General features: G+C 41.1%; 1 non-coding gene across 1 annotated transcript; it reads right to left on the bottom strand.

Moving 5' to 3' along the window:
- Window positions 1-10,905: 10,905 nt before the first annotated feature.
- LOC111590744 (small nucleolar RNA F1/F2/snoR5a) lies at window positions 10,906-11,045 on the bottom strand. Its single transcript, XR_004855784.1, has one exon. It is a non-coding gene; the product is annotated as a small nucleolar RNA F1/F2/snoR5a (small nucleolar RNA).
- Between the last annotated feature and the right edge of the window lie 3,217 nt (window positions 11,046-14,262).

Below are 14,262 nucleotides of genomic sequence, written 5' to 3'. Positions count from 1 at the left end.
TTGCATCAACACCTTCGAGCAAGCCGAAGGTATCATTGTAATATAAATCTTGTTAATATTCATGCATGTTCTATGGAATGTAAATACGAAGGAATCATTGAGACACTCTTACTGTTTTCGTCTCTTTGCATTCTTGTTTATCTATAAGATGATGTTGGTATGTCCTTCATAACCTTCGTCTGATGATCATTATGTCTGTGAGGAGATAATGCTTCGGAAGACGAAGGTTTTTAATACTTAGCAATTGTGTTGCCTTGTTCTTGATTCACATCATTTGAGAACATGTGCCCAACAATTATACTCTCCTTGTATGCAATTGATATGATGATTGTGTTACCAAAGTGCATCTTTCCTACACATACTATACTCATGAGCCATTCATTTGGATGCACATTTATTCCTATCTCATGCATTCATTTACTAGAGAGGGAGACTGAGCCCACAGCCCCTAAGCTTGAAGCTAGTGAGCTAGAAGCCCAATGAAACACTAGGCAAGCAGTTATGCATGTTCAAGTTCCTAAGTTTTGTAATTTAATATTTTTATGGTTCATATTATGGGATGCATATGGATATATATTAACGAGGAGATCTATTATACTTGCATTACTACCTTATCAGTTGGGTTAATTACATAAAAGATGAAATGCTTAGAATGTTTCAAATGGTCTCTCTGGTTTAGGAGTTTTTATTGTAATTTTGCAAAGAGTCTCGGAATTTGGTAATAATAATTGAAGGATGTTGGTAAAATGTGATGCGAGACTTGACTGGTTGGTATAGAGTCACGAGAATGGAGTCTCGTGGACATAGAACAACTTGGGTTGATTAAGAACTGTCTACTCTTGATGCTGAGTTGAACAACTTTTCGTGCTACAACATATCCTCTTATGGGGAGGACAAACTGATAAACTTAGTTGCTCTGTGCTTATGGACACGGTCCTAGATTTGTGGTCATATGTGACTTGGTAGAGCATTCCTAAGGTTGTCCTCGGTGGACCTAGGTAGTTCTCCAAAAGCTATGCATGGATTCGTACATTTGGGACTCTTTGGAAAAGGTTGGCTAGGTCGATGAGTCATATGGTCCCTTGGGTAAAGAAGCACCCTCTTGCAAGTATTCATGAATCAATTTTAATTGTCGTGCTCATGGTTTTGAGCGATACTCTTTACCATTAGATAAATCATAGTGTCTCATTCATATGAAGTTTATGTTTATGTTCATAGTATAAAACTATGAATTGTTCTGCTCGGTTATATTTGTCTCACCTTAATTGTTATAGTTGTTAGACTCTTAAACTTGATGGTTAGGCAAGAAGAATAAAAGTGATTAGAAGTTATAGGAATGTTTCACCTTTCATCCCAAAAGCTAAGGACTTGTCTTAGTTGGCTTTTATGCAAATAATTAATTAACCCTTAAAACTTTACCTTGCTATTCCCATATGCATACTCCTTTGTATAATATATTGTGTAAGTGTTGCGACTACAATTGTGTACTCATGTGCTATGTTGATAAGTTTTGCAAGTGAGGCTGAGGCCCAATATGGCTACTTTCTTCCTGCCATAACCTCTAAGGGAGATGGGGAGTGAATCCCTACGTACCCTCGTGCTTTTGTGGCTCTTGAGTAGTATTTTGTGGATAGTTATGCTCCTTTGGTATCACTTCGCGTTAAGATGCTACGTGAGAAGTTGGCATTATCGTACCGTAGGAGGCTGTTCTTTTTAGGGCTATCAGAACCTAGAACTCACTTAAGCACTTTATGCCATGTTGAACTCTTTTATCATTCATGTGTCCAAACTATTGTAATATTGAAATTTTAAAACTTTCTTTCTATGGGTATGGTAATGTGCAACTTGTGAGGTACATGTGTCGATCCTAGTGTAACATGTACCGGGATGACCAGATTTGTGTTCGTTTTAAGTGGATTGTGTGCGGTCATTTTCCATTTGAGGATGTTTCACATAGTTGGCTCTTATAGTGCGCACATGTGATCTTATATCATAATCGAGTGCTTGCCAATCCATTTAAGTCGAGTGCAAATTGGAGGTTCGCGCACACCATCATTAGTAGTGATATAGGCATGCTTGTTGGGGCAATTTCTAGCATGGTTGGTAGAAAAAGATAACATAATCACTGAAATATGTGGAAGCAGTTTCGTCTCTAGTGTCTTTGCCTAACATGGCTAGTAGAAAATATAACACAAAAGGTAATATCCATACCAACTACTAGGACATGGACAAGGAAATAAGGCACTCAACTCTCAAGCATCATACCATGGGTTTACAAGCATTCTTACCAATGAAGCATGTGGTGTAATCAGTGACTATTCGTGATACTATTGTAGCTTGGTGTAATAGTTACAAGGAAAACATGTACTTAGTCAGAAGACAGTGGAGCTTAGGCAAGCATAATATAGTAGAAATATATTATCAATAATCGCAACAAATTGGCAAAGCTAATATAATATAAAAACAATAGTCATAGTTGTTGCTCTAAGATGTGCCTCTAGACATAGAACAACAAAAATTAAAGGAGCAAGAAAAGATTAAGAGATATTGCTAAAAGAGTGCTTGTTCTATCCATTTCTCTATTTTCCAATGTTTATCCTTCTTTTTCCCTTTCCCTTTTCTTGGGGGCCTATTATGCCAAAGATCCTCATTTAATCTTCTGACCCTTGGCCTTTGTTTGATAGTGCAAATCATGCACCATGCAGAAAGCATCAGCATCTCTACGATCTCTCTGGCTTCGTACAACCCAAATGAAAATGCTAAGGCGAACTATGGCATTTGGAGTTAATTGATGCATATATACCTCATAACGTTGTAGTATCTTCACAATCATCTTGTACATCGAAAGCAAAAGTCCCGCCTTAAAAAACTTCTATATACAACAACTTCATCCTTTCCTGGCATCGGGGTCTCCTCATCCCTAGGGAGGCCCACATTTACTTTACTGGTAAAGTAACCAAGTCTCTTCATAGATTGCAGATCCTTCTCCCTCAAAGTGGAATGACCAATTTCAATATAGCTTGGCTTCGAAGGTTTGTCCTTCGGCATCTTCGGAGCAGGCTTTGATGATGATGGATCCCTCATGGATTTAGAGATAGGCAAGGTACCTTGTCGTACCTCCGAAGAGGTAAGTGTGATCACCTTTGCGGTGGTCCGAATCCTAACCATCTGAGTGGACCGGAAATTGTCTAAGACGACTTAGTCGAAGCCAGTTTTCAAAGCAACAATGGATGGGAAGCTTCAAAGGCACAAAATTTTTTGGCAGCCGGTACTTGAGGGCAGTAAATGTGTTCCACGCACATCCGCTCGGCTACTTTTATACTGAGAAATTGGCGCGAAACGGCATGAGTCGCTGAAAACATTCTCGCGCATTACCCTCACCTTCTCACCATCTGTTCAACTTCCAGATCAATTGTTTTTATTGAATCAATCTATCTTCTTCGTAACGAGCTTCGGGAAGGTGTTTTTCAAACCTTCGGCACAAGGCCTTCCAACTCTACTTTTTGCAATCTAAGCTCGTTACAAAGGAACAAATACATCCCGCAAGGGCTACTATTGGGGGCCTATTATGTCAAAGATCTTAATTTAACCTTCACTTGGGCACAAACAAGTGTGTTTCAGGTACATTCCAATCGATGGACGAAACTGACCTTTGGTCCAAACAACATATAAAGAAGCTTCGCCTGTACGTGCAAGTAACGAAGGTGCAAGCCGAAGTCGGTAGCTTCGGAAAAGGAAATGGGCTTTCGAGTGTAAGCTGACGGAGGAGCTCTTGCGCAACGAAGGCCAATACCTACGTAGCAATGAAAAGAGTAAATACATTGCTGCCCTGATATCATATGTAAACAATGTGTGTAAAACCTTGATACAAAGGCGGTTGATCTTTCCTATAAATAGGTGAACAATGCCCTACATACGGTACCTTTTTCAAGGCCCATAACTTCGTGTTGCTCAGCCTTTGAAGAATCTTCGTGCCATCCTGTATCAAGGAGCCGAAGGCATACTTGTAAATTTGTTTGATATCATGAGAGATAGAATAAAATGTTAATGCATATGAGATGATTTTCATATAGATCTTTACATTGTCTTTTCATATTATTTAATTATGTTTCTCTTCAAAAACCTTCATCATTCGTTCTAACACTCCGAATTAGTGTTATATGAAAGGACGAAGGTCTTTATATTTAACTTGTGTTGCTTTGATTTTCGGTACCTTTAGGAAATCGAAATCAAGTACAAACACTTTTTTCTAGACTCTAATAGTAACTCACAAATGATCAAAAATAAAGAATAGTCAAAAGGAAGCAAGGACAAATGCAATGTAGCATAAAAACAGGGCCACCGCTCGCGGAAGCGCCACCTCGCCTCTAGGATCCGCCACCGCTCGCGCCTAGGAGAGGTCGCCGTCGTCGCTCGCATCTAGGGAAGTTCGCCACGACCGCTCCCACCTTGAATGGCGTCACCGTCATGCACGCCTCAGGGGGCCACCACCGCTCGCGTGCCTCTATGATATGTTGCGCCACAGCAGCCACTCCCACCTAGCTGTCATGCGCACCTTAGGGGGGCGCTACCTCGTGCGTACCCTCGGGATCCGCCTCTGCGCGAGCCTTAGGGGGCCACTGCCACACGCGTGAGCTTGGGATCCACCACCAGGCGTGCCTCAAGAAGCCACAGCCACGCACATGCCTCAAGATCTGCTGCCGCGCGCTTGCCTCCGGGTTCCACCGCCGCACGCACACCTAGGGTGGAGGGTCACCAACGGTGTCGCTGAAAATGAACCCTAGTAGCCTGGTGCTCTTTTTATAGACACACGGGACCTGGTGTCGCTGAACCAGATGACAACATTGGACCAGGGCTTCGCCTGGTTATTTGGAAGCCCAGAGCTACAAATATAAAAACTATATATATATATATGTATATGTATATATATATGCAATTTTTAAATTCAAGAAATTTGTAATTTACCTTTTCTTTAATATTGATTGAAGAAACCCATGTATTTTACAAGTAATTTACTTTTCTTTATGACTTTTGTTCTTTTTCTATTTTTATCCCTAGTCCCATTGCAAGTAAAAAATATGTAATTGGAGATGAATATAATGATTACATTGTGTTTACTTTTTGAAATGGTTCAAATATTTGATGCATATGATTTCTAATTAATGTCTGCTAATTCAATCTCTTGTGCATATAACTGTGTTATATATCTATCTAACTTCCTTGATCATAGCTTCCAATAGCAAGCTAACATGATAATACTTTGCGTATAAAGAATGGTGCATGCCTAACCCTGTTCCTAGTGACGATAAAGATGATCTAGACTATGATCTAGACCACAAAAGAAAACTCGTGGAGACAAATATGTTGATCTATACTATGATCTGAGGGAAGAGACCAAAGTACAAGGACCTCATGTGGAGCCACGAGAGGATCTGAATGATAATACTAAATAACTCCATCTTGAGGTACAACAATGCGTGTTAATTAAGATAACATTTGTTGACATCCTACAAGTATATAATGAGAGTTCTTGTTCTTGATAAGTACTGATGGTGCCTCTTTGTTGGATTTCCCTGAGGATGAAGCAAGGGGTAACAACTTCACACTACCATGGGGTCTTCTATAATTACAAGGTCGTCTAATCAGGCAAAGAAGAGACAAAGCGACCATGGTGGGCACTTGCCGCATGGAGAGGTGTGTGTGATACACCATGTGAGGAAGAAGGAAGAGCCCTTCAAACCAACTAGCATCCATGGCACATTCAACAACACATGCAATATGGTGGTCAAGAAAAAGATGGCTATCACATACAACCATTGGAAGCTAGTCCTAGAACACCTCAAGGATTTTGTCTAGAAAGGTGTCAAGTCGAGGTTCACGTACCTAGAGGGCACCAACGAACACCTGTGCAAGAATTACGTGTTGTTTGTCTTTGCCAAAGCCCTTCAAATGGATGCTTAATGACATATACGCAAAGAAAGGAAAGAATCCTTTGATGAATACAAGTTCACCACACCTTAAGTGTAGGAAGCATTCGCCTAAGAAAAAACAAGCAAGAAAGCAAAGGCCAAGGGCAAGAGTTTCTCCAAGCTCACAAATAAGAATGTGTACCACTACCACCTAGGTGCTATAGGGTACACTACTAATAAGAAGATCTGTCAGGAGAAAGAAAGGATGATAGTTGATGCTAGACAAACTCATAGAGTATGGGGCTTCATTGAGATGGAAAATGATCCCTCAAAACCTAAAGTTGAAATAACCGAAGGTGGGAATACCAAATGTAGCGAGCCATATATTGATGAGACGAAGTAAAGGATCATGGTGATCACTACAATCAATTAGAGTGGGTCATTCAACTCTCATGGAGAGAAGGACCAGCTATCCAAGGCACAAATGACGTTTGGGGCATATATTGCGGAAGATCCTCAAAATCCTTCACCTCTAGATTGAGAGAATGTGTTTAAGGTACAACACAAGGAGTCAACGAAGCAAACCTTCGCCAGCAGCAATCAGCAAGCTAGAAAAGAGAAGTCGCGGAGCTTCGCATATACATTAATATTGCGAAGGTACCGAAGCCTACAACTTCATCGCCGAAGGTCCTGATTTGTGAAGCAGAGAAGAAGACGAAGAACCAGAAGCCTTGTCTAACACAAAAAGAAAATAGAAAAGAAAATATTGCCCTTGTGATATTTGTAAATCATGTATGTAAACTTCGTGGCCATACTTATAACTTCATACGAAGTTGTACCTCTCCGCTAGAAATAGAGGAACAGTGCCATGCACAAATGACGTTTTCGAGAGCCCAGAGCTTTGTTTCGCTCAGCCTTCGAAACTACCTTTGAGCTATTCATTGTGTAAAACTGAAGGTATGATTGTAACGATATGTTATGTTGCAAAGAATGAAATGAATGCAAGTATGTGGATCAAGATGAGTGATATGTTTACTCTTCTTGATGTACATACAATTTCCATTACTTTATCATCACATTCTTTTTATCTTTTCATTTTAACCAACCTTCGAAGGAAAGTTAGTTTAAAGGAGAAGCTCATAGTTTATTAACTTGTGTTGCCTTGTTTTTGGTATCTTTTAGAAATCAAAAGCGAGTGACCAACAACTACCAAGACATATTATGTCATTAAGAATGAGCTAATGTGGAGTCATGTTCACCTGAGACAAGCTTGTACAAGATGAGATACTGTTACAAGGATAGACTTGTTTAGTGAGCCTGCAAGGATGCAACGAAGGATCTTGTCATGGGAGAGATTGTAGACATATTCACGATAAGCAACCGCAAATTGGTGGAGTTGGGGTTGTAGTTACTGTGCCAGGTTGGCGTGGTGGTCCCATATCCATAACCATAATAAGGGCATGCCCGCACATAGGTGACTAGAGGAGTCAAGAGGTTCTCGGTTGATGATATCATCAAAGAAACACCATGCTCGCTCATGGCCTCCCGTGACAGACATATGAAGAAACAGATTGAGGTGGACATGGGAATGGCAATCCTAGGCCACGTATACGAGAACAATCCTATCCCATATATTGCAGGGTTTCGATGACATGGGTCCACCCAAATCATCTAAAGGATGACTTCGCCATGCCTACTCTAGGTGGGATCACATTACAAGGAGTGGCTAGCAACAAGGAAGTACTTTGGACTTAAAGCGACATCATCTTGGAGAAGACACCACAACCCTCGCCATTTAACATCGACCACAACGACGACGATAATGACACTGACAATCTTCTGTTCGAGAGCAATCCATACGAAGATACACAACCACCACCATCCACCACACTCACACATATATGGAGATACTAGCAGAGTTTTTGACTCTTCAGTCGCACAGCAAAATTTTATCACCGGTTGAATGGCCCATTTCGGATGATTGCCACGAAAACAATGAGAACGACAAGTATGTTGACCTTGGGCAAGCTTGTAGAGGACCTGTGAGATATAATGTTCCAATAGATGATTTTGACCTATTATATACTATTATTTTCGTTCTCGAATATTTGTCGTTTGCTAGTTTAATTTTGAACTAAAAGAAATAAATTAAAAACGGAGAGAATATATACGTAAAAATATGGAGTATTACAAACCAGAATGCTAGTTCGTCGCTGGGAAATGTGGAGATCAATTTCCTGATGCTAACTTGGTGTGGTGTCGAAACGTGGCAGCAACTGTGCAGCCGATGCTACGCAACCACCTAGCCGGCCGGCATTCGCAACTGAAAAGGTGCATGTGGTGAGGGAACCCTACCCTGACCCACGCACCGAATTATAAAATTCAGAGAACTAAACAATTGTAGCTGCTAAGCTAGCTAGCCCCTCAAATTAATGTTGGCCTGCCAAATTAATCCTAGCTAGCAACTCGTCCATCAATACCTAGCTAGAGCTGCATATGTTAGCATCACAATTAAGCTCCAGATAAACGTCTGTATCTATGAGTATTGTTATCTCTATATCTCAAAACAATATTCGTTTTAGAGTATTAATAAATTTATATAATATTTGATGTATGTATTTTATATATAGTCTATTATCGGTGGTCTTTGACCGCCAAAAATGCTCTGCATTCCTGTAGTGTATGTGTCTAGATTTGGCGATAAAAGGAGAGTAACTTCGTGTTATTTAACTTTCCCGAGCTGGATGAGAGCACGACCATGCATATGCATACGTGTACATGTCCATGCACAGATGTTGTAATTAAGTCAGCTGACAACTCAATTTTTCTGGCCACCTGCAGGTCCCTTCTTGGTTCTTTCCTTGCATGCTTCTATATTTATCGGCCATGAGTGACCTGTTTCAGGCTTAAGGTTTTTTTTTCTATTTTATATGTTTTCTGTGGAAATAAACTATATATTGCTTGGAAGTTTTTTATATAATTCCCGTGAGATTTGTAGGAGCTAGACTAATATAGGAGTGAGTTAATGATCTGCTTCAAGATGGACGCAGACGATTAGCTTACCGAGTTCAACTCAAGACCTAGATCTATAGTAGTACAAAGTAAAGAAAGATTAGTAGTACGTCAGTGATTGAAAAGACAGCGGATCAGTTGATTTGATTGGTCGTGCTCGATTGTACCTGCTGCGTGCGCTAGCGGCCAGTAGTGGCCATTGCCATACCGCGACGAAGTGCAACAGAAAGTGTACTGTTTGTGATTTGTCCAATTGTTCTATACTCCAGAACCATGCATGTGGAGGCAGACATGTATGTCTTTTAAAAGATGGGAGAAAATGTGGACATTTGACTCGTCATATCAACATGAGTCCACCACATTTCTGAAAATTCATGCAAACCATGGTAGAAAAATTCAAACCTAAGGGTCTTGTTAGATGCACTTCAATTCATAGTTTTTGGGCTGGCCGGATTCTATGCAATAACGTCCCCTGGGCAGATCTGCGGATGGTCCAATGACATGGGGGGCTAGCCTGGATCTGATCCCACACATAGTAGCCCGATGTTACTTTAAGCTCTGTTTAGATGTCGATATAAGAAGGTATGAAATTAAATTATGTTCAATACTAAATCAACCATAGTATTTGAAATGTGATGTAATTTGCATTTTACTGAATTGGAGTTTAGAATTACGTGGTCTAATTCTACACAATTCAAAGGAGTAATGTTCTATTTTCGGAGAGAAAGTTTCTAGTTATAATCCAATTCCAGAGAACTAGGTCTGTGATTCCAAATCTCAATTCACTACATGACGGTACAGCGACCTACGATTGGTTGCTAAAACAGCCTTTAGCGACCTACGGTTGGTCGCTAAAAACTTTTAGTGACCCATAAGGATGGTCGCTGTAAATGCCGTCGCTAAAGGCTTTAGCGTCCGACATCTTTTTAGCGACCGACCGTCCGTTGCTAATATTGTATATTTAGCGACCAACCGTGGGTTATTGTACTATAGATTTAGCAACCAATCGTGAGTCGTTATACTATACATTTAGCAACCAACAGAAAGTTGCCCCTAGTTATAGTCGTTAATAATGATAATATACCATTAATTAGCATTCAACAACTGTTATATATACAAAAGCATCACAAATCACCAATTTTTATACACATAATCACATAGATATACAAATTTAATTAGTATTGCACAATGATAGATCCACATCACATAAACCATCAACAAGCACCACAACAAAATCATTCACAAAACCTACACATGTTATTATGTTTTGCACGTATTTGCAAACACTTTACAAAATCATTCACAAAAGTACCAACGCTTCATAAGATGAATATATCCTTTGTGGCCTGCCTCTGTGAGTCGTTGAAGTAGGCAGGGACCGTGACAACAACATTCTTGATCGTGCTGCCAAGGTAAGCTTCAGCGATCTCACGCATCTTGATGAGAACCATAGAGGAGATCTCTTCGGCTGTAAAATGTTTCTCCTCCCCCTTATGCTGAACAACTATCATTGGCTTCTCACTGGGCCCAGGAATGACCTTGACGGGCCACAACTTAATATCACTCTGGACGGAGGCATCACTAAACCTCCTGCCAATGAGACGCTTGGCATCTGCATATGAAAGCAATCATGTCAGCAATGCATTCCAAATCATACAGTTTGAAGTGTTACAAAATCACCCTTTCATTGACACAAGTGTGATCAATCTGAAATCTAAGAATCCAACTGAAATCATACAGTTTGAAGTGTTACAAAATCACCCTTTCATTGACACAAGTGTGATCAATCTGAAATCTAAGAATCCAACTGGATTCGCAAAACAAATTACACCAATCTAACAAAGAAATAAATAACACAGCAGCTTACAGACAAGATAATATTGGCATAATGGGCGATCAAGTTAATCAAACTGATTTTGCAAAACAGATAACTAGGAAAACACACACATCACTTTTTAGTCAAGATGCATTAGCACAATGAGAAATATGTACACGGGCATATAGTAACTCGAAGCTCATAAGTGAGCAACCAGTGTCGCAAGAACCGTTAACCTTTGATTTCTGCCATGTTTCGAGACACACAATCACAAAAAATGACTGCAAGTCAGATACCAAATGGCGTTTACCACATAGGTACACAAAAAGTGCTACAAATGAATGCAGATATCTCTAATTTTATGACTCACTTCTCTCTTCAAAACTATACCACGAATGTTTCTCTAGTAGACGAGATGTGAACAACTTACCGACATGGCGGCGGAGCACGAGCGGCAGCAGAACGAAGACGGCGGTGACGAGCAGCACAAACTCCCTCCCCGTCCACCACCGCGCACCAAACAGCTCCTGCAGCACCCCGGCTGCTCATCGCCTCCACTGACGCTCCTAGACATCACGTCCCCTGTGGCACGCGCGCGCACCACGTGCACACGTTATCACAATCTCGATTCGACCTGAATTCGTTCTCGATCGACGAAGTCGCTAGCTCACCGATGATGATGAGGTAGACGACGAGCGTGCCCGTGGTGGTGAGGACGACGAAGACGTTGAGCAATGCGGCGTCGGCGCGGCCGAAGGCGTTGCCCATGGTCCCCGCGTACGACGTGGCCGCCTCCTTGCCGCCACCGGCCGCCCACCCCGTGTACCGCAGCATGAACTCCACGGAGACGTCGGCGAGCGCGGCGACGGCGGCGATGAGGAGCGCCGCAGGGACCACCCCGAGCACCCGCATCGCTGCCGGGATCGACATGATGCTAGCATCGACGATGCTCGCTGCCAGGATCGACATGATGCCAGCGCCGACATCGGCGAGCGCGGCGACGGCGGCGATGAGGAGCGCCGTAGGGACCACCCCGAGCACCCGCATCGCTGTAGGGACCACCCCGACACCCCGAGCACACGTTGAACACGGCGTCCGAGACCGACGCCCCGCCGCCGTGCCGCCCACCCGCCGAGGACTCCGGCAACAGCGGCTCGTCTATCGCGCCGGCGCTGGACTCCGCGCGACAGAGAGGAGCGAGGCGAGGGAAGGGAGGAGAGAGGTGAGGGGAGAGAGAAGAGGGAATGGAGAGATAGAGGCGGCGGCTGCTGGGAGAGAAGCCTGCGCGCGACTGCTAGGTTTAGGTAGATGGGCCCATAGTGGGCCTTAGGGTTAGGGAGGATTTTCTTATTTTTTTATTTCGAAATGGATTTTTAAATTACTCAAAAATTCATAAAAAAATTACCAAATAAATAATAAACATTTGAATAAATTATTACGAATGCAAATAAATAATAAACATTTGAATAAAATTTATTACCCTATTTATCGTAATAACTAAATTCATTATTTTTAGTTGATGGCTTTTATAGTGTTACAACAACTCAGATATTGCATCATCTTCTGTAGGATGCTTGCTAAACTCATCATCATTGTTACCATGATTCACCACGCAATTTAGCGATCAATGTTTACTTGTTTTAATTAGTTTTTAGTCACTAACATCTATATGTACGTTCAGACTATAAGATTTGATAGTGATCCTTGCTCTATAGCGACCCACCGCTAGTCCCCGACGACATCTATAGCGACCAACCATAAGTTGTTAAATTTCTAGACTTTTAGCGACCAACCGACCGTTGCTACAAAAGGATTTAGCGACTGACCGTCGGTCCCTAACCTTTAGCAACCAACATTTGGTACCTAATAAGGGTCGCTAAAGATCAACCGTCGTGTAGTGATTTCATATGCAACCAAACAACATAATTCAGTAAAACTAAATCCAATTCCCAATTTCGTGCTCCAATATCCAAATCCAAACGAGGTATTAGAGAATATGCTTTTATTCTCAGTTACTCTCTCTAGGTTTTGTTTCGCTGCACTCGTGTTTAGTAATCCAGATATATCAAAGTGAATTGTCTAATGCTTCGTTTGGATGTCAATATTGGAGGGTATGGAATTGAATTGGTTTCAATACCAAATCAGTCGTGATATTGAAATGAGACGCAGTTCCAATTCTATTGTTTGGATGTCACTGTATTGGAGTTTGGAATTGGGTGGTTTAATTCCACGAAATATAGAGGTGTGATACTCTGAATTGGGTGGGAAAGTTTCTAGTTATAGTACAATACCACGGAATTGGCTCTCTGATTCCAAATTTCAATTTCATGTGCAACCAAACAACAAAATTCAGAAAACTGATTTCAATTCCCAATTCTATATACTAATATCTACATCCAAAAGGGATATAGTCAAACAAGTTGTCAAAGAAAATTGAAAGGGATTAAAAATGATTTTAATTTGTTGGGGGGTTGAAATCTCTTCCTCAATCCCTTCTCATCCCCACAAAACCAAAAGAAGGTTGTATTTGGGTAAAAAAATATTACTAGTTTCTCTACCCAAATACATATGGATTAGGATAGATTAAGGTGCAACCAAATAATATTTAATTCAAGCCGTACCCATAAATATGTTTAGGCGCACTGAGATCTCTTCCCGTTCCTTTCTTACCTTTATTTTTTTTTATTTTGAAAGTCTTGTGTGATCAAATTTTTTTTGGATTTTCCATCTTGAAGACATACTAGTATACGATAAGGGATTTTTTCGATGGGATAAGGGATATGATACAGTGAGAATCTACCTTCTTGCACGGTCCAAAGGTCACAATTACCATTTATGACCCACATAAAACAATCATTTAAACAGTTCCAAGTGCACACGCTACCTTATTAAGATTATATATATATATATATATATATATATATATATATATATATATATATATATATATATATATATATATATATATATATATATATATATATATATATATATATATATATATATATATATATATATATATATATATATATATAGCGCAGTCAAGAGCTGAGCAGCACATCAACCATGGACCACGCAAAAATGTAAGTTTGCTAATTCCCATACTAGGGCTAGCTAGCTACCCTAGTTGCAACCCAAGGATAGCGACGCATCGACAGTGCTACCTCTTGTGTTTTTTCCACGTCCGTATGGACCGCGTGACGCAGACGTGCAAAACCATTCGCTACAAGGGAATCCCGGCGCGCTCAGTGCCGGCCGTCGGCATCCATCGCCATTGCCATCCACCACCAGAAAAAGGAAAGGCTAAAAATAAAGTTGATGGCTGATGGTGGAAGATGGAGGGGGCAGATCGAGAAAAGGATGGTAGCATACATGATAGTGTGGCGTGTGCTGTGCCTTGAGAAGGAGAAAAGACGCGCCTTTTTCTCACCACCTTTTGATCCTCCTGCCTTGCGCCCCTAAAAGCTAGCCATAGCTTTTGTTCCCACGAAGAGAACAGAGAATAGAAAATTGCATGGAGAATCC

The sequence above is a fragment of the Zea mays genome, chromosome 1 (genome assembly GCF_902167145.1).
Source record: "Zea mays cultivar B73 chromosome 1, Zm-B73-REFERENCE-NAM-5.0, whole genome shotgun sequence".
Classification (NCBI taxonomy): domain Eukaryota; kingdom Viridiplantae; phylum Streptophyta; class Magnoliopsida; order Poales; family Poaceae; genus Zea; species Zea mays.
This window is presented reverse-complemented; position numbering and strand designations above follow the sequence as displayed.